The sequence below is a fragment of the Grammomys surdaster genome, unplaced genomic scaffold, assembly GCF_004785775.1.
Source record: "Grammomys surdaster isolate TR1022 unplaced genomic scaffold, NIH_TR_1.0 717, whole genome shotgun sequence".
Classification (NCBI taxonomy): domain Eukaryota; kingdom Metazoa; phylum Chordata; class Mammalia; order Rodentia; family Muridae; genus Grammomys; species Grammomys surdaster.
The window spans coordinates 55,253-74,549 of NW_021605136.1; the positions used below are offsets into that span (position 1 = coordinate 55,253).

At 37.1% G+C, this 19,297-nt stretch overlaps 1 pseudogene; it reads left to right on the forward strand.

The window, feature by feature from the left end:
- Window positions 1–17,812: 17,812 nt before the first annotated feature.
- LOC114633568 lies at window positions 17,813–19,092 on the forward strand (annotated as a pseudogene).
- Window positions 19,093–19,297: the final 205 nt, after the last annotated feature.

Here is a 19,297-nt window from a genome sequence, read left to right on the forward strand (position 1 = left end):
CTTTTCACAGCTGTTCTCTCCGGTTCCTCCTATTCCTGACATGATATCTCAGGTTTAGCCAGGCTTTGCATAAATTTAAAATGTTTCAGAGGCACATGAGGCTGCTATGTACAGTGTATACTTCATCAGTACAGACATATCTGAGTTCCTCTAGACTTCAAGAACTATACAAATCTTTGTACAAATCTTTGTACTCGAAGTATCTAAGTGACATTTTATTAGTCAGTGTTCTCTAGAGTCACAGAACTTATGGGTAGTCTCTATATAGTAAGGGAATTTGTTATGTTGACCTACAGTCTGTAGCCCAACTCTCCAACAATGGTCAGCTGTAAATGGAAGTTCAAGGATCCAGTAGTTGCTCTGTCCCACAGGGTAAGCAGGTGAAGAAGAGTCTTCCTTCTTCCAATGTCCCTATGTAAATCTCCAGAAGAAGGTATGACCCAGATTAAAGGTATGTATCACCATGACTGGTTCAGGGACTTGCTTTGTTCCAGATGACCTTGAACTCAGAGATCCCCTTGACTTAGTCTTCTGTGATTCATAGCTACTATGCCTCAAAATCTCCATGCCAAGATCAAGTCAGAAACTTCTACCTCCTAGCCTGAAGATCTGGATCACAGGTGAGCCTTCCAATTATGGATGTTACTTCATTCCAGATATAGTCAAGTAGACAACCAGGAATAACAATTACAGACATTCTCAGTAGGGAAATAACAAATCAAATGTCATTGTAGATTATTCAAACCCTGTTTGGTCTTAAAAAGGTAATTGGAGTCTACAGAAGAGCTACTGAATGATTTGGGGAAGTGCAAAGTAGTGGTGTGCAATGTTGAAGCTTAAGATAGAGAGTACTCTGGTTTTAGTTATAAAATCAGATCTCAGCTGAACCTCAACGACATGCTGTTTAAGCATATGATATCAAGACCTGTTTTTAAAGCTCAGTTTTACAGTTTTGATGGTCTCCTTGGCCTATATGTATTCTTGTATTTATGTAGATATTCATGCATATTCCTGTAGATGCTAGTAGATTTTACACCCTTATTTATGTCTATCTTATAAACCTGGTTACATATTTTACTATGTATAATTGCTCTTCCATTTGTGCAGAACAATAGAAATTTTTATATATTTGGGAAACAGCTTTCAAACTTAATTTTTTTATCTTAACAGTGATTATTTATTTAGATCTTTTAATAGACTCATGTTCTAAAGGAGTACTCCCCTTGTTCCATATCCTTGTCAGCAGAGTTGTCACTTGAGGATTTTATCTTAGTGATTCCCTTTGATGTATTATGAAATATCCTGCTGTTTTCATTTGCATTTCCCAGATGATTAAGGGCATTAAACATTTCTTTAAGTACTTGTCAGACATTCAAGATTTCTCTGTTAAGAATTCTCTGCTTAACTCTATACCCCCCTTTTAAAAAATATATTCTTCTTTTAGATATTTTTTTTTATATTTCATATGTTATGCACTTTTCATGTTCCTTTCTGAAAATCCCCTCTCCCACCCCTCTCCCATTGCTTCTATGAGGGTGTTTCCCTCCCACCCACTCTAGCCTCCCAGTCCTGGCATTCTCCTACACTGGAGCATCGAACCTTCACAGGACCAAGTGCCCCTCCTCCCACTCCCAACAAGGCCTCTGCTACATATGCAGATGGGGCCATGGGTCCCTGCATGTGTACTCTTTGGTTGGTGGTTTAGCCTCTTTCTGGTACCTGTCTCCAACGTCTAGTTTGGGAAACCTCAACACTCCCTATGTCTCCTCTACCTAGGTATTGGGTGTTGGCATCTTTATTTACCAAGCAACAATGACTTGGAGACAAGGTCACTTATCATCTACATGCAGACTCTTTGCTCACTGAGACAACCAGATTAGAGGCCCAATATTGCACAAAAATATAAGTAGCATAATGCCAACTAAGTACGAGGCTACAGACAGCTTTACTTTAGTTTCCATATACATTTTATATATCAATTCAATAAAGAAGGAGGTGATCCATGGCAGGGTGTTTGAGTTAAATAAACAAGATTATAAACCAATGATCAGTAAACAGGTGAATATATATCTATGAGCAAATACCAAATATTAACAGAGTTCCCCAGGAAAACTTACTCAGGGGAATTAGTATAAAGATGGTTGTCTGGCACATACTATAAATTATATCTTATGGAAGCATGTAAAAAGGCAGAAGGTCATATGCAGATTCAGGGTACACTAGGGAGAGATACTTTCTGTTCTCTTGGATTTTTTTTTTCTGTAAGATTTAGCATATCCTTTCACAAGACTGGATTCTTTCATTATGTTCCAAAAAAGGAGAAAAGAAATAATCATTAATATGAGGGAGTAAATGGAGAAAGTAGTGAACTGATTCTAGGAAGCAGTAGGTAGATATACTCTTGAGCCAAGCCTAGCAAGCACAGTATCCTGCCATTTGTTCTGGGTCAGTGTGGAGTAAGAACACCAGCAGACAGAAGGTTATCTATATTGGGCAGCATGCTAACAGGACAGTGTCTAAATCAAAAGAGGGCAAAACAGGGGTATAACAATTAAGAAACCTCTGCCTATTTTTGTTTTGTTTGTTTTTTTTTTTGTTTTTTTTTTTTTTACTGCTCAGGAAAAAAAATCTCTCATGGTTGTCGTTGTTTTAAATACACTTCTACTCCATACTCAATATTACAGGAAATGGAGCCAATAGGACAATTAGTCAACAAATAAAAGAGCCAGTGAAAAAATTTGCACTTCTGAGAGTATGCTGTAGTAGATGACTTACTTGGACCTAATGTGACAATAGCATGAAGGATGCACTGAACTTGGAGTTATTAAAAATACCAGGGCTCATGACTAACTTTTCCCTTTTTTAGGAATTATGCATCAGATGTCTATTCTGGGACACTTTAAGGAGCTAGGTCATACTGAGTTATTGAGGTTAGCCAATATGTACCTGTTCTAAGACTTGACAAAGTGTTCCTGATTCGTATGTGCCCTAGGCCAGTCCTTAGCCATGTGGACTTCATAGATGTGTAGCACCCTGAGAGGCATCAGTTAAAGTCAGAGCACAGAAGGGACATGAGTCCCACACTCAGTTTCTCGAGTTCCTGCCATTCTGTGTCTATTTAAGAATGACAACAATAATGTTAATTTGCTTATCCATTACTGTAAAGGATGTCTGGTAATTTTAGTTATACAGGGGTGTGTTTATTTTTATCTTTATTTCCTGTTTTGCAGATGTCACATCAAGATATTCCAGACTCCATCTTTCTTATCTACATCTATGGGGGAGGGAGAAAAAGGAACCTCAGCTTAGTAGTCAGTATAGTATAATCAGATATCAGGACATCAGGAAAATCTATGAAATTCTTTAACTACAGTGCATCCAATATGGAAGATTCAGTCTCATTGAAAATCAGAAGCAGTGGAAAGATTTCACCTTCATCATAAGTAGCCAGGGGTCTGGAAGTGTTTTACCATACTTCTGCTGTCACTATTGGAGTATCCCTTCCACAGTAGAGAAGGTCAGAACATAAACTCCGAGTATTAGAAGTGTGAAGATGAATGGCTGTCATTTTGCCTGAACTGCTGTTCCCTATATTTCCTGAGAATATTTTCAGATGAAACATGGCTTAACAGGACATGCTCATGTTTTAGTAGAAGCAGTAGCCTAACTCTGCACCATCCTCTTCTGCTTCTATAGCACAGAAACAAATGTTTTGCTCATCGACACATAGGTCATTGCATACTGGGCATCTGCATTGCATCATCAGTTGTGTCTATAGGGCAACATGAAGAAACTTTAGACATGAAGTGACACAATATATAGGACAGAAATTTGGAATCAGTATTATATACATTAACTGGTTTTTATAAGGCAGTATCTGAACATCACTAAATTTGCTGCGCTATGTAAGGTAGATTCTATATATTCCCTGGAATATATAGAATATATATATTCTGGACAATACACTGGACAATAAAAACATAAAATACCTGAACATATGGTTCAAAAACTTGTTCCTATAGCCAAATAGGATGATCACTGTGGTTCTACATCTTTACATCTCTTCAGACATCTGCTTGTAGTTGCTGGTTTATACTGCTCTCTCCTATCTTGATTCCTAAATTTCATTTCAAATTTCCTAATTAAATAATGCTCTGAGAAATCATACTAGAAAACAAATTATTGACCAAAATAGTTGTTAAGTCAACAGCTTTTTATATATGTAAACAAGCAGATAATTGGAAGTAAAATCAGTATTCTGTTTCCTTGATTATCTACTCTTTACATATTAAAGAAATGGAAATAGTAACAAGACTGCCATGTACTCAATGTCATTAGTACTTATCCTACTCATTATGTGACACAATCAGGATCCTTACTTAATAAAATAGTAATCAATTGTCTCTCACTACTCGTACTTCCAATATTATATATCCCACATTCTGTTTTTTATAATGTTATCCTTTTCATCCATGCATTGTTAAGGAAATGTTCTTTTGTATAAAGCTCCATAAGGTGACATTTTAGAAGCTGGAAAACCCCCAGTGTTCTGTTTCATGGAACAAAGATTATCATGATCCAATCATTCACATATCTGTAGAAAGAAAGCATGGCTTGGATATTTATAATGTGAATGAGAACTAAGAGCCCCAAACTTATATTATTAACGTTCTTGAAATAATAGGAAGTAAAAAATTATTGTGTTAATCATCATTGTATTGCCATGATGAAAACACTTGAAAGAAACAATGTTAAATAGTTTTGATGCAATTTGACTAATCTCTTCAGCTTTTGAGCCCTAATGAGAGGGAAGGCATTTGGAGAAACAACATGAATACTAGGATGTATCTGAAAGCAAGAGGTATGTTAAAAATATCCAAAGATAACATATACCTAAGGGCCTGTACCCATTAAATTACCCCCTCCAGCTTTAAGAAACACTCAAACTGAGATTTCGCATACCTACTATAAAAATATTCAAAGCTGATGCTACTATATAAAATGCAAGCTTCAGAAGATATCACAGAATACAATAGTAATCCATAAATCATGAAGTTACTGTTATCCAGATATCAGTTCCCTGAATTAAAAATAGCCTATTTTGAGGTATAGTTAGAAGGTCTTTTTTACTATATGAATTCCAAAAAAAAAGCACAACTAGGATTACTCAAGCATAAAATAAACTGCTCTTGAGTAAATTGTTAGATATTTTGTCACCACTGTGCTCTTTGGATAGAAAGGAAGAGACTTAAAAGTAGACAGGTCCCATTGACAGACCAACCCTCACAATGGTTTTCAAAGCACAAGAGGATATTACAAATAATAGCAAGTTCAGACACATCATGAAGAAGATGAGGCAGCTTAGACTTCTCTGTTGAACCCTGGGATATTTGTATTATGACTTGTATTACTGTGAGAGGAAGACTGTTAGACTGTAGACAGTAGGAAGTGGCAATATCTTCAAGACATAGGCTGCTGCTGATGAAAGAGTAATCTGTCCCAGATTCTGTGAGACATTAAACCTCGACGGGTCCCCAGAATGCAAGTTGGATGCCTTATAGATCAGTATTTGAGCAGAATTCTCTGATTTGTGCTGGTGCCAGGATAATCAAGTAGTAATGTTCTCCCTGGCATGGCAATTGATAATTAATCAGTCTCCAAGTGATGCAGACAAGTTGATAGAGATGGGTTCATGAGAGTATCACATCTCATACTGGAGGTTGAATAGGTACGACAGACATACAGTGTCAATCATATATTAAGATAATTTCCTCAAAAGGCCATGCAGCATTCACCACAATTAGTCTCACTTATCTCAAAAAACCATAGCAGCCAAAGCTCTAGAAGTTCAGGAGGAACATTCATGTTGATGCTGTATCCTCTGAGATTGACTTCTGTACATGATGTAAATATCTTTTGAAGAAATATTCATAGATGTGGGCTGTGCTCTAGCCACATGCAAATCAGCAGAGGTGTGCAGGGCTAGAGCCACTTAGAACATTAGGTATCCCAGACAAAGAAGATCAGAACATATCAGCCTCCAGACAATATGTTACTTTTTATAGGTCAGAGGGAATATAAAAATGCTATGTTGTTTTTATCACTTCCTGTTTCCTTTAATACTCTTTATGGAGTACCTTTATATTAAGAATGGTGACTGACCACCTTAAATAATCCAAGAGATTTAAAGATGGATCATTCATTGATATATACAAACAATTGAAAAAGAAAATTCTAAAGTTTATCATACAAATTTGCAGATAAATAATCACTACACACCAAAATTATCTAGAATCAAAGTCTATAGAACTCATTGAATGTCTATATAGAAAGAATGAAAGCAACAAGAGCTTTGCATTAGACTTTATGCTTTCAAATGGATTTTGATTATATATCATTCACCAAAATCCAAAAGTCATGTTACAGACACACATTGAGAGCATGGGCCTCTTTTGTCAATGCCATTCATTCAATTTTGAGCACTCATATGGAGGCTCACACACTCTTTAATGCTACACTATTGTACCTGATGCCCTTTCTCAACTTTCAGTACATCAGCAACACATGTAGTACACAGACACACATGCACACACATATATGTATGAATCACATCTGTACACATAAATAAAATTTTTAAAAGAACAAGTTTTATCAAATCTAGAAAGCCACCGCTGTATGGGTTTGCCAGAACTGGTTACAACAAGTCTATCCTCAGGATTCAGATAGCAAAGGAGTGAAGCACCATAACTTACAGTGGCCCTTCTCCATTTTGTACAACAGAGGACATCCACTCACACTAGGGAGAAGGGAATCAAAAAGAAATTATCCCTCACTAAGAATCTAAAGATGGTTAGTGATAGCTTAGGGTAAGAAAATTCATAGTCCTCTACAGTATTGCTGCTAGTAAAGTACTCATGCTTAAGTAAAAATGACACTGACATGTTTTATAGACAAACTTAATTAAAAATAATAGACTGGAAAAAAACTAAATTAAAAAAAAATAGAGAGAACAGTCTGAAAAAGAATAGTCAATATCACTGAGGGGGGGAATAGGGAATAATGAATATTAATGTACAATTGTAAGACAAATGCTTGTATGTGTGTGTATGTGTGCACACATGTTTGCTTGTTCATGTGCTTGTGTGTGTGTGTGTGTGTGTGTGTGTTTGAGAGAGAGGAGAAAGAGAGCGTGATGAGAACAAGAATTGATCTTTAGGAATATGGGCCTGTGCATACCACACAACATGTTTGAGTTCAGATATTTTCTTTCCATTTTGTATTAAGGCAAGTACTACTTAACTCTTACTACAATACTGGGTACTCTTGGTCTAATTCAGTTGCCCTGAAATATTTCTAGTGATTTTTCCATATCTGCTTTCTATTTCACCTTAGAGATACCGAGATGTGCACTGATATATCCAGACTTTTCAGTGGGATCCATGGATCATGATAAATCTTGGGTCACTTGATATGTGGCAGTGTCAAGTGTATTGAATCACTGAGCCATCTTCCATGCTTCATATGTTTATATTTTAACTGAGACATGTCAATCCTAGATATGTGGTACTAACCTATAATTGAGAGGTTTGTATACATAATGAGTACAATTCTGAGAGACTTTTATAAAACCAAAACTCATTTTTTTCTAGTTTTAATGAGCCAGCCAATTTCAGTTAGAACTCTGATACTAACTCCCTGAAAGCTTAAAGAATGTCCTAAGAAGGCACCTTGCCTACTGAAAGAAAAAAAAATCAAGATTCCCTAAAACCATCAAACAGTTTGATATGACATAAACACATGATTCTTGGAAGCCAATGCAGACAGAACTGTATTTGGCTTCCAAAATAATTTTTGTTTTTCATATCTCATCAAATCCTACCCTTAATGAGAAGATTCTGCTTGCATTGAACAAAAAATTGCAAGGTCCCTATCCACTTAGCCATATTATCCTTCTACTTAATTCATACAATATAATATACCCTTAAACTACTATTATATGCTCAAATATAATAAATACTTTATTCAGTAAGCTCTAAATTGAGGCACTGAACATAATACATGTGCTATCATTGAATATCTTAAGATATTTTGGTTCAATTATTCATTCAATTTTGCTATCTAGCAAATTCATCCAAAAAGACAGCCCATAAACTCAGCTAAAATTTTTCATGGACATCAAACCAGAGCTTCCTATCTTGGTACCAGCAGATGCATGGATCAGTTTCTAAGCCTTTTACCAACTGAGCATGCTCCCTGATATCTTGGGATCTTGATGACTTCAAAGTTAGAGAATATGGGATAGATCTTTATTCTCAAAGGTAATAGGTTTAATAATTGTTAAACTATCACTGTCAGTATTATTACACAGCACACTCCCCTTCCACTCCATGGTACCCTCCATTGGAGAAAAAAGCTCAATTTCATGTGATGGGTGAGAATGTCTTTGCCTCAGCAACTCCTTCTGATCAACCATGGTTCTCCCTTAGTTGTGTGAAATTCATGGTCATGAGTAATTTCTAATTGTAAAAGGGTGAGTTTTACAATTAAATAGAATAGCCTGTCCTGTAAAAAGAACCATGGCCAGGGGGAGGCATCCTTTTGTGCATCCTGCTTTACCTTTTACAGGACTGTCTGCATCACTGAGATTTTTTTTATAAGAATGGTTGTACAGTATTGGGCAAATATATGTATCAGTGAAGCAGTTGAGGTTGTGGCTCTTGCATTCTCCAGAACTGATTAGCTACCTCTTCCCTTTGAGTTGATTTACCTCGACCCTATATATCTACTACTTTGCAAGGTGCCAGGTCCATTATTCAGAACCTTACATTCCAGCTTTTTGCTATTAGATCCTGAAATATTTCTGTGTTCAAAGGGTTTAAACTTACTCTTTTGGTCACCGTCTCCTACTCAAACTTTCTGCATTTTCTCTGTGGCACTTTCCTTTAAAGATATAGTCTTTCCCATTTTATATTCATCACCTGGCAAACACTGTCTTACATTCTACTTCTTCCCACATAGGCAATGTGTGGAGGATTAACCCATGGCACTACTTGCCTCTTCCTCCATCAAATCATGTTTACTACATTTACTCTCCTTCATACTAATGGTAAAAGGTAATTATGGTGAAAAAACAACCTGCTCTTTAACCAGTAATAATCTGAAAACAGCAGTGATCTTACCATGCCGCATTCTGACTTATCTCTCTTTTCTCTGGTAATCTACCATTGTTTGCTTTACTTTATTTTCAGTTTAAGGATATGAGTGTTCTGGATACACGCATCCTAATGCACCAAGTGCATGCCTGGTATATTGGTACGCAGAAAAGGGCATCATATTCTCAGGATTGAGAATTATAAATGGTTGTTAAGCACATTAGGCAGTGGAAAAGAAAAGCAGACTCTCTACAAAGCAAGGAGAGCCATTATTCACTGAACCATCTCTTTGGACCAAAAGTTTTGCTATTCAACAATTTTATATAGTTTATTCTTCACATTTCATAAAGATATGTTTAATTTTATATATGTAAAGAACAAAAAAATGGGTATTTATCACATATCTGATCATAATAAAAGTATTTCAGATTCTTTCTAGCCAGTTTTTTTACTTTTAAACCAGTAATAGTGGCTTAGTATCTAGGATCAGCAGGGGAAAAAGCTCAAGGATCTTAACAATCATGTCAGAGAAAGGATAAATTCTACAAGTTCTATGAGGACTTCAAGCAGAGCTTCCAGATGTGCAGATCAGTGTTTTGGTTGCCTGTTGCCACATTCTCTATGGAGGTACTAGTGTGGTCCAGCTTCCCTGCTTATGCAGAAATAAGGATGTGCTTTTCTGTGGCTTACAGTGAAGAAAGCACACTCTGTAGATTAGTCTAGCTTCCATGTGAATGTATTCTCTTGATCACTAAACTGATCCCATTTTCTATTTCCAGGTATCTGTTTCTCCTCATCTCCGTGTAGAATGGATAGGACATATGGGCTTTCATCAACTCTTTGATCTTCAAGCCACTAACTCTTCCCTCTATATAGAACTATGGTCATGGAGTCTCAAGCAAAATGAAGTCTATAGAAACACACAGGGCAATATGGGTTGGTATGAGGGAAGCTGTTACTTTATCTTTTCACAATTGAAAGATTCACAAATACCTATATACTATGTTTAGAATTGGAATACAACATGTTGGTACATGAATTCAAAAATGTGAGTATTGAAGTAACTAATACTGTACATCTGTTCCCTAAATATTCAATATCTATTACTCTGTTGAAGCATTAGACATTTTCAATCACTGAATACACCACATTTGTTTCAGCGACTCACTTAGAAAACAGAAAGGGGGTGATGGTGTCGATAATTTCAATAACCATAAATTCTATCAATTTTTTGTTTAAAACTATCTCTAATCATTATTATATCCTGTTTAATATGTAAACTATGTTGATATGGATATAATAAAGTTTTGTTTTCATAAAGATATAAAAACAAAAGGAAGTAAAAAGAATGTATTTTAAGAATCATAAAATATTTAAGGGTAGAGAAAGGGTCTCTGTTGTGGATAATGCTTAGGGTCAAAACCTAGGGAAGAGAATAAAAGTAATGATCTAAATGACTTTGACAGCATCAGACAATGATCAGCCACAAGATAAAAAGCAGGATTGTATAACTTCAGAACAGTCTTGAATGCAGTCTATCACTCAGATTTATATAGATGATAATCTATTGAAGGAAAGTTCTGCTATTTATGAGACAGATTTTTGTGTTGTATTGTTCATTATGTATTGTGTTGTTGCTATTGCTGTATGTCTCCTACTTAATATTAAGAGTGTCAGAGAAAAGGAACAAAAAGAAAGACACTATGTTTCCAACAGTATTTCCAGGCACCTACAAAAGGGGCCTTATGTACTGTTTTTCAGGTCTTTTCAGGTCTAGGTCTCTGTCATAGTGAACAGTTCCTGTATTAGTTGGAGTTCTCTTGAGGAAAGTATGACAGAAAATGATAGTTAATACAATACATTATTTCCAGGAGACTGGCCTGACACTGTTCTTATATTTTTCAAAGGAAACAAACACATTGCCTGTTAGAAAATCTATGCATTCCAGCCTTAGCCCTGAGAATTGCAGAGACATCAGGTCCTTGTTAGATTATGCAGTTAAATCAGCCAGGCAGTTGTGCCACACCCCAGGTAATTTGCATGTTTGAGGAACACAGCCCACAGAGCTATGCCTTCTTATTAGACAGTGTGCGCATTGTGGTATTTGGTCCCAGATAGGACACAGTACAATCATGATGGCTCTGTTCACCTCTTAGGCCTACTGCTGCTATGGCTCCCAGGTAAAATGAACAGCATAAAAAACACATTCAGAAGTGTGCCTGTTACTTTGGAAAGTTATATTTTTAATATGATTAACAGTATATTTGATGTCTATTTCCAATATCAGGGATGAGATGTGACATCCAGATGACTCAGTCTCCATTCATCCTGTCTACATCTCTGTGAGATAGAGTCACCAACAGCTGCAGCATGAGAGTATTAGCTTTAAGTTATCTTCGTACCAGCAAAAACTTGGAGAAGCTCCCAAACTCCTGATATATGATTCAAACAGTTTGTAGTTAGGCATCCCATCAGGGTTCAGTGGCAGTGGATCTGACACATATTTTACACTCAGCATCAACAACCTGCAGCCTGAAGATGGTGCAACATATTTCTGCCAGCAATATTACAGCATGCCCCACAGTGATTCAAGTCATAGCATAAACCATTCAGAGATGCACATGCATGAGGCTGGGTTTTCTGAGATGTGCTTCCTGGTTCCTCCTATTGTTTACATAATGTCTAAGATTCAGTCAGGCTTTGAAGAACTTTGAAAGGTTTTAGAAGAAGAGGCCTATGAGGCTGTTCTGTAAATCTTATGCCTCATCAGCCCAGACATGACTGAGTCCCTCAGTCATGAACTATAGAAGTTATTGTATTTGAATAATCTAAGTGACATTCTCTGTTAGGATTTTCATGCAGCTAAACACATACCATTATAGATGATGCAAACACTGCTTGATCTTAAAAAGATAACTGGTGTCTACTGAAGAGTTATTGACTTTTTTGGGAGATAAACAGTGGTTGTATGCAATGTTGAAGCTTAAGATAGAGAGTACACTGGTGTTCATTTTTAAAACAGATCTTATTTGCCCATCAAAGCTATGCTCTGTAAGCATGGGGTCTGAGACCTGTTACCAAAGCTTAGTTTTACAATTCTTCTAACCTTTATGGATTGTTGTCTTTATGTAGACTTCACTCTACTTATGTACCTGCTTTTAGGAGCTAGAGGATTTTACAACTTTATTTATCTTCTATGTAATAAGCCTAGTTCCATACTTTAAAATCAACAATTGCACTTCTATTTAAGTAGAACCAGTAAAATTCTTATGCATTTTTATAAAAATTTTAAATGTAGACTTTTATTATATTAACACTGATTCTTTATTTAGAGGTTTTAAGAAATTCATATATGAGACATGTACTGTCTTTGTTTCATACCCTCGAGAGCATGAGCTGTCACTTAAGTATTCGTAATTAGCCATTCTGGTGAGTATAAGATGAAATCTCAGGGGTGTTTTCATTTGGATTTTTCTCATGCTAAGGACACTGAACATTAAAGTTCTCAGTCATTCGAGATTCCTCTGTCGAGAATTTTGTTTAGCTTTGTAACCTATAATGCAGTTGGGTTATTAGATTTTTGGTGTCTAATTTCTTGAGTTTATTAAATTTTTTGGATATCAACTCTTTTGCTTGTCAAGTTGGTAAAGTTCCTTTCCAAATCTGTATACTACTGTTTTGTCCTTTTGACAATGTCCTTTTCTTTACAGACATTTTTCATTTGAATAGGTTTACATTTATTGCAAATTTTAATGACACCTATGGATATTAATATGGCTATTTCCCAGAAAATTTGGAATACTCCTTCCTGAAGATCCAGTTATACCACTCCTGGGTATATACCCAAAAGATGCTCTACCATGTAAAAACTTTATTTGTAATAGCCAGAAACTTGAAACAATCCACATATCCATCAGACAAAGAATGGCAACAGGAAATGTTATTCTTGTATGCAGTGTAAATCTTTTATAAAATATATAGCTACTTATCTATTAAAAATAATATCATGATATTCAAAGGAAAATAAATGGAACTAGAAAATATCATCCTGAGTGAGGAAACCTGGGCTTAAAAACACATATGTGGATGAAATCCAGCATAACAGCCCTCTGAGAGCCTCCATTCAATAGCAGACTAAAACAAATGCAGAGACTAACAGCCAAACTTTGGACAGAACACAGAAAAGAAATTAAATGACTTGTGGAAGGAATGAGTAACCCATAGGGTATAGGAACTCCACAAGAAGACCAACATGGCAAACTAATCTGGACATTTGGGGCCTCACAGAGATTGAAACGGTGATCAAAGAGCACATATGCATGAGATTTAGGCCCCCTGCTCCTATGCAGCAGATATTCTGCTTGCTTTTCATGCAAGATCCCCCAACAAAAAGAGCAGTGACTATTGCTAAACTGTTCCCTGCCTGTGGATCCCCTAACTGGGCTGCCTTGTCTTGTTTCAGTGGCAGAGGATGTTCCTAGCACTACAGAGATGTGATGTACCTGTGTAGAGGGATACCTGTAGGAATGGGGTAGAATTGACCTCAGAAGAGGAGAGGGACTCTGTGCCAGAGGCACAGTGACAAGGGTCAATGATCTGAATGTAAACTGAATAAATAAATAAATAAATAAATAAATAAATAAAATGATGTACTGATTTTGCAACAAAAAGATAGTTATACATAATTACTTGCATTTATAGGCTTTGCAAATATCTTTTCAGGAGATTAATTCTCTGGGAGGTACAGAGAATTCACTTTTAAAATCATGATCAAAGTCTTCCCAAATGTGTCTCAATTGAGAGAGAATAATATGATGCTGAAATATATGGAAGATTAGGAAAAGAGGAGTTCCAATCAAGGAACCTCAACCTCACCTATGTCTGAAAATTCAGCTTCTATTTTAGGTTTTGTTCATATTTTTAAAAAAATCACCTTTTGCTCCATGCCCAAATCCCACCTGGAGAGAGCTGGTCTTCCAGGAGTACTGTCACTCCTAAGTTCACAGGTGAGACCACCACTTTTGCTCCATTAATCGGACAAAGGGGGACCTGCCAAGGGCTCACAGGGCACAGGTATAGTAGAGCAGTTGGGGAAAGGATCCTTCTAGTTTCCATCTGCACCCTGAAGGTAGGGCTGTGCCACAGCTCTCAACACCCAACTACAGTCTGGAGAGAACTGGTCTCCCAGGAGTGCTGACATACCTAAGATCATAGGCTCAGAGGCTCATAGGACTGAAAAGCTCCAGTCAGAGAGAGCAAGACCCACTAACATCAGAGATAACCAGATGGTAAGAGGCAAGTGCTAGAACATAAGCAGCAGAAACTAAGGAAGTTCTCCCACCACAGCAAGTCCTGGATACTGCAATACACTGTAAAAGCAAGATCTGAGTTTAAAATCAAATCTCATGATGATGATACAGGACATTAAGAAGGTCATAAATGACTCCCTTAAAGAAATACAAGAGAACACAGGTAAACAATTTAATAAAAAAATTTAAAGAGGAATCACAAAATTATCTTAAAGAATTACAGGAAAAGACAAACAAACTGGTGAAGGAATTCTACAAAACCACCAAGAATCTACAAATGGAAATAGAAACAATAAACAAATCACAAAGGGAGAAAACTCTGCAGGTAGAAAACCCAGGAAAGAGATCAGGACTCATAGCTGCAAGCATCATCAACAAAATAAAAGAGATAGAAGAAAGAATCTCAGGGGCAGAAGACACCATAGAAAACATTGACACAACAGTAAGAGAAAATGCAAAATGCCAAAAGCTCCTAACCCAAAACATCCAGGAAATCCAGGACACAGTGAGAAGATCAACCTAAGGATAAAAGGTGTAGAACAGAGTGAAGATTCTCACATAAAGGGCCAGTATGTATCTTCAACCAAATTATAGAAGAAAACTTGCTTAGCCTAAAGAAAAAGATGCCGATGAACATACAAGAATCTGACAGAAGTCCAAATACAATCATTGGACCAGAAAAGAAATTCCTCCTGTCACATAATAATTAAAGCAGCAAATGCACAAAACAAAGAAAGAATATTAAGTATAGTAAGGGAAAAAGGTCTAGTAATGTATAAAGATAGACCTATCAGAAATACACCAGAATTCACAACAAAGACTCTAAAGCCAGATGTCAGCTGAGGCTACTATTCCCAGCAAAATTCTCAATTACCATGGATGGAGAAACTGAGATATTCAACGACAAAACCAAACTTACACAATATCTTTCCATAAATATAGCCCTACAAAGGATAATAGATGGAAAAACACCAAAACAAGGAGGGAAACTACACCCTAGGAAGAGTAAGAAGGTAATGTTATTTCAAGAAAGCTAACCGAAGATAGCCACACAAACATAATTCCACCTCCAACAAAAAAATCACAGGAAACAACAATCATGTTTCTTTAATATCTCTTAACATCAATGAACTTAATTCCCCAATAAAAAGACATAGACAAACAAATTGGAAAATTAACAGGACCCAGCCTTTTCTTGCATACAGGAAATGAACTTCAGTGACAAAGATAGACACTACCTAAAAGTAAATGGCTGGAAGAAAACTTCCAAGCAATGGTATCAAGAAATAAGCTGGAGCAGCCATTCAAATGCAGAATAAAATTAACTTTCAATCAAAAGTCATCAAAAGAGATGGGGAAGGGCACTTTATTCTCATGAAAAAAAATCTACCAAGATAAACTATCAATTCTGAATATCTCCACTCCAAATACAAGGGCACCCACATTCACACTAAAGCTCAAAGCATACACTGCACCTCACACAATAATAGTGAGAGACTTCCACACCCTATTCTCAGCAGTGGACTCATCATGGAAACAGAAACTAAGCATAGACACAGTGAAACTCAGAATAAGTTGTGAACCAAATGGATTTAACAAATATCTATAGAATATTTCATCCAAAAACAAAAGAATATACCTTCTTCTCAGCACCTCATGATACCTTTTCAAAAATTGACCATATGATCAGTCACAAAACAGGCCTCAACAGAAACAAGAAGATTGAAATAATCCCATGCATCCTATCAGATCATCACAGAATAAGGCTGGTCCTCAATAACAACAAAAACAACAAAAACAACAGAAATCTCACATACACATAGAAGCTGAACAATGCCCTACTCAATGATAACTTCGTCAAGATAGAAATAAAGACAGAAATTAAAGACTTTTTAGACTTTAATGAAAATGAAGGCAAAACATACTCAAATTTACCAGACACAATGAAAGCAGTGCTATGAGGAAGACTCATAGCTCTGAGTGCCTCCACAATGAAACTGGAGACAGCATACACAAGCAGCTTGGCAACACATCTGAAAACTCTAGAACAAAAAGAAACAAATACACTCAAGAAGAGTAGATGGCAGAAAATAATCAAACTCAGGGCTGAAATCAACCAAGAAACAGAAAGTACTATATAAAGAATCAACAAGACCAGGAGCTGGTTCTTTGAGAAAACAAACAAGATAGATAAATCCTTAGCCAGACTAACTAGAGAGTACAGAGACAGTTTTCAGTTTAACGAAATTAGAACTGAAAAGGGAGAGAAAACAACAGAAATTGAGGAAATCCAAAAAGTCATCGGATCTTACTATAAAAGCCTATACTCAACCAAATTGGAAAATCTGGATGAAATGTATAACTTTCTAGACAGATAACAGGTACCAAAGTTAAATTAAGAACAGGTAAACCATCTAAATAACCCCATAACCCCTAAGGAAGTAAAAGCACTCATGAAAAGTCTCCCAACCAAAAAAAGTACAGGAACAAAATGGGTTTAGTGCAGAATTCTATCAGACCATCAGAGAAGACCAAATACCAATACTTCAAACTATTCCAAAAAACAGAAACAGAAGGAACACTACCCAATTCATTCTATGAAGCCACAATTATGCTTATACCTAAACAACACAAAGGCCCAACAAAGAATGCGAACTTCAGACCATTCCCTTATGAATTTCTATGCACAGATACTCAATAAGGGGGAGATGTGGAGAGCTTTTGGGGTTGTCTGACAGGAATCTGACATTGGCCAAGGACAAGGAAATGGGTTGCAGACAGGAGATCTGACATTAGGCTAGAACGAAGAAGTAATCTCAGGCAGTAACCTAAATCCTAGGCTAAAACAAAGAAGTAATTTCTGGTAGGAATCTAAATCTTAGGCGAGAACAAGGAAGTAGGCTTCAGGCATGAAAATGATCTTGGCTAGGACAGGAAAGTAGTCTCAAATATTTTGGTCATCCTGATAAGCCCTTAGAAATAAAGATCATAGGAGTGATCACAGGACTCTGTTTAATGCCTTGCTTGTTCTTTTACTATTGGTGTTTATTGTCTTGCTTGTTCCTTGACTATTTGCATCTATTGTATTGTTAGTTCCTCAACCTAGAACTGAACTTAAAACTTGCATGAAATTAAAATGGTTTAAAAGCAAAATGGAGGAGAAGGGATGGGATGGGGATTTATCCGGGTGGGATGGGAAAAGGTGATAACATCTGAAATGTAAATAAATAAAATATCCAATTAAAAATACTCAATAGGTGCTGTAGAGGAACGGCTGTTAGTGTTTAGCTGTGGACAGCCAGAGGTTGGGGTGTCTTCTCCGTTCGGCGAACCTCTGCTTCAGGAGGAGCCATGGCGCTCAGGGTCACGAGGAACACAAAAATTAACACAGAAAATAAGGCCAAGGTCAGTATGGCAGGCGCCAAGCGTGTGTCTGTGGCAGTTTCTGCTGCCTCCAAACCCGGGCTGAGATCGAGAACTGCTCTTGGAGATATTGGTAATAAAGTCAGCGAACAGGCAAGAGTGCCTCTGAAAAAGGAAGCAAAAACGTTAGGTGCTGGAAAAGGTACTGTTAACGTTCTACAAAAACCTGTGGAGAAGGCGCCTGTGTGTGAGCCAGAGGTGGAAGTTGCTGAGCCTGAGCCTGAGCCTGAACATGTTACAAAAGAGAAGCTTTCTCCTGAACCTATTTTGGTTGATAATCCCTCTCCAAGCCCAATGGAAACATCTGGATGTGCACCCGCAGAAGAATATCTGTGTCAGGCTTTCTCTGATGTAATTCTTGCAACGAGCGATGTCGATGCAGATGACGGAGCCGATCCAAACCTCTGCAGTGAATATGTGAAAGATATCTATGCTTATCTCAGACAACTGGAGGAAGAGCAGTCAGTTAGACCAAAATACCTATTGGGTCGTGAAGTCACTGGAAACATGAGGGCCATCCTAATTGACTGGCTAACACAGGTTCAAATGAAATTTAAGCTGCTGCAGGAGACCATGTACATGACTGTGTCCATTATTGATCGGTTCATGCAGAACAGCTGTGTGCCCAAGAAGATGCTACAGCTGGTTGGTGTGACTGCCATGTTTATTGCAAGCAAATATGAGGAGATGTACCCTCCAGAAATTGGTGACTTTGCCTTTGTGACTAACAACACTTACACTAAGATTCAGATCAGACAGATGGAGATGAAGATTCTGAGATTTCTAAACTTCAATCTGGGTCGCCTCTGCCTCTGGACTTCCTCCATAGAGCATCTAAAATTGGAGAGGTTGATGTCGAGCAGCATACTTTGGCCAAATACATCATGGAGCTCTCTATGCTAGACTATGACATGGTGCATTTTGCTCCTTCTCAAATTGCAGCTGGGGCTTTTTGCTTAGCACTGAAAATTCTTGACAATGGTGAATGGACACCAACTCTGCAGCACTACCTATCCTACACTGAAGAATCACTGCTTCTTGTTACGCAGCACCTGGCTAAGAATATAGTCATGGTGAACCGTGGCCTTACAAAGCACCAGACTATCGAGAACAAGTATGCAACATCTAAACATGCTGAGGTCAGCATGCTGGCACAGCTGAACTGTACACTAGTTCAGAATTTGTCTAAGGCCGTGACAAAGACATAACTCCAATGGACTACTACATCTGCAAATGCAGTTGGCACCATGTGCCGCCTGTACATAGGATACCGTGTTTATTTGCTCTTCAATAAAGGTTGTGAATTCAAAAAAAATTACTCAATAAATTCTTGCAAACTGAATCCAGGAACACTTCAAAATAATTGTTTACATTATCAACTAGGCTTCATCCCAGAGTTGCAGGGATGGTTTA